Source organism: Stegodyphus dumicola, chromosome 1 (genome assembly GCF_044657685.1).
Source record: "Stegodyphus dumicola isolate Sdum_Otavi_A_Nest chromosome 1, ASM4465768v1".
NCBI classification, from domain to species: Eukaryota; Metazoa; Arthropoda; class Arachnida; order Araneae; family Eresidae; genus Stegodyphus; species Stegodyphus dumicola.
Window position 1 is genome coordinate 131,388,641 of NC_140768.1, and position 2,873 is coordinate 131,391,513.

Consider the following 2,873-nt stretch of genomic DNA (forward strand, 5'->3'; position numbering starts at 1 on the left):
TGTGTAGAGACAGTAGGTTATTTCGAATCAGGAGAGGTGAAAAATGAGCAACGCCCTCGCCGGTACTCGAACCATGGACCTCTCGAATACCCGTCGAGCGTGTTGACCTCAACACCACGAAGGCATGATGAGGAGACGGGAGAAATACCTTAAATAATTCCCCTTTTAAAGGGTGATTGGGGTTTTAGGGGACCCAATCGCCAAATGCTGGTGGTGAAGAATCATCATTCACCATATTTTTTAGTTCGTGCGCCACTGTAGAGGTATTAGGTTATTTCAAAGCAGGAGAGGTGAAAAATGAGCAATGCCCTCGCAGGGACTCGAACCACGGACCTCTCGAATACGCGTCGAGCGTGCTGACCACTGCACCACGAAGGCATGCTAAGGAGGCGGGAGAAATACCTTATAAATGTATATATGTATTATAATATGTATTGTTTAATTTTCTAACCCGTTATTTTAAGTACCTTTCCTTTCAATTCTCATTTCATTTCCCTGCCAGAATGAAAATTTCCAGCACACGCGATATTCATATTAGGTTAAACAAGGCAGTATTTGAAGGAAAGTTTTGGAAGGTGAAATCAAAGCGTGTTATGTCTGCCTGAAGGCCACATTGCTATTTTTGATTCTCTAGCGATTATAATTCTGCAGCATTCAGCTATGCTTGCCGTTAGGCTTGGTTACGCCGATTTTCGAGTCAGAGCCAGCTTGCGTGATAGTTAACCTGTGAGACAATACTTAACTTCCAAGTTAAGCCAAAAGTGTTGAGTTTTGTAAGCACGAGTTGGTGCCACTGTTAACCTTTGTTTGAGTTAATAAAGGCTTTTTCACCCCCTTCTCCATCTGTTGGGTTTGGAGTACTTTAAAAGACTTGGTGATAATTCACCTAACAGTCTTCAACGTCGCGTACATTTTGTGATAGCAAAACATGCACGACGTTACAAATAATTATTCTAGACGGCTCGCCGCGCTAATGGCTTGCTAGTCATTTTTTTAACTGCTTTTAATTGCATAGAGCATGCATCTGTTCAAGAATATGCAAGAATTAAATTAAAAGTGGAATAATAAAATATTCAAAATTTTTTGCAACCTAATATGTCTGAATTTGATATTTTTCGAAAGAATATTGCATTAATTTCTTATGAGTAATTACTTAATAACTTTCGTTTTTTTCTTAACATTTTATTTGATTGACATTGCTTACAAATATGCAGTGGTTGTTAATAATAATTTTAATATTTTCAATGAAAATTATGAATTTTTAACTCATTTTAAATTTTTAGCGCCTAATTTATGCATTTCCAGTCCATCTCTTCATAGAATTGAAATGGAAATGCCTTAGATGTAAAAACTTCTGCCATAATCGAACATTTTTCTAAAAGAATAATATAATAGTCTTCTCAGAATTTCTTTACTGAATCATATCCCTTTATATTTTATATTCAAGCAATCCGTAGTTTTATGCTTTTTCTACTCTTGTTTAAAAATGTTATTCACAACTCCCTGGTATTATTCCATCATGCAAATTCCATTACATTTTCTCTCTTATATTTATTTAAGTTCCAAATTCCTGAAAATTGTGATCAGTAATTTCTATCTTTCAGTAGACATCAATTCAGCTGAACAAGAAAACTCAGTAATGAGAAACGTTCCAACACAGCATGAAGGCTTTTCTGTTCAACTCCTGCCATAAATATGAGGGGGGGGTGAAGGATCAGCTTTGACCGACTCATGACCGACGACCTAGTATATCAAATTATAATTTTGCTCTATCTTATACAAATGCTCTTTTTTGCACATTTTAAAATATTATTTACTCACAGCATTTTATAAAATGTGATATAAATGAATATTATTTTTGCTAGAGTATTCTCTATCTTTGTAATCAGTTCATAATTTTATTAATAAAGTGGCATTGATAAACTGATATACCACACTTTTGCTGCAGTATTTTTCTACAGCAGGCACCAAACTCTTAAACAGAATAAATCCAAGCCTAAAACATCATCAAGAAATGACAGTTTCTCTTAAACGAACACCTCCACAGAATTGTCTTAAACCTTGGTTACCCACGGGTTAAGACAGGAGTGTTCACTGTTTTTCGATTAGCTCAGATATCTGGAATATTTTATTTGTTTCAATTCTAATTTTTGTTCATCCAATTTTCAGCGACTTTTATGTTCAGAAACACGTTGTAGTGTAAAACAATATTTAAGCTATGTAAAACCAGATAGATTTATCCTGTCAGATTCCTCTAACATAATTATCTGTGGCACCACGCTGTCGAGGACCTTGGAGCAGCTGAACAAACAAGTGATTCAACAACGGCGTCTTGTTTTTGCATCACCTAAGAAAGGGCCAAATCGTTCTCATTTTCCCATGAAACTGCGGTTCAAAAAAGGTCATACGATAGCTCTCCTCCGCACGTGATTATTAACCTTTGAGTTTCACGTGTGCGTGGAAAATCCGATTATACTTATCTCTGTCTAGTTTCTTCTTTCAATGAAATAATAATCAAGCCTTTCGTAGCATTTTTTGTTATTTCCGTCAATTGATAAGTATCTCCAAGAAGATATTTTACACTATGAAACGCTGCTTCATTAACAACCCTTTAGTTTATTAAGTTTTCATATTTTTTAAATAATCATAAAAGTATCAATTTTTAATTGAAGAAATTGAAATAAAATCAAGTTTTAAACTATATATACATTTTTTAATTACAAGTTTGACAATTAGACATTAATAAAAAGTAATAGAAAAGGGGAGAATAAATACAAAAATAGAAATATGTCTTTGATTGTTAACAGAAAAGAGTGGTAACAGAGGAGTTAAACTGTGCATTTTTAGAAGAGTCATTAAAACAGCTGAAACAG

General features: G+C 34.4%; 1 non-coding gene across 1 annotated transcript; it reads right to left on the bottom strand.

Annotated features, from left to right (window-relative positions):
• Window positions 1-305: 305 nt before the first annotated feature.
• On the bottom strand, window positions 306-378 carry TRNAT-CGU (transfer RNA threonine (anticodon CGU)). The gene has a single exon. It is a non-coding gene; the product is annotated as a tRNA-Thr (tRNA).
• Window positions 379-2,873: the final 2,495 nt, after the last annotated feature.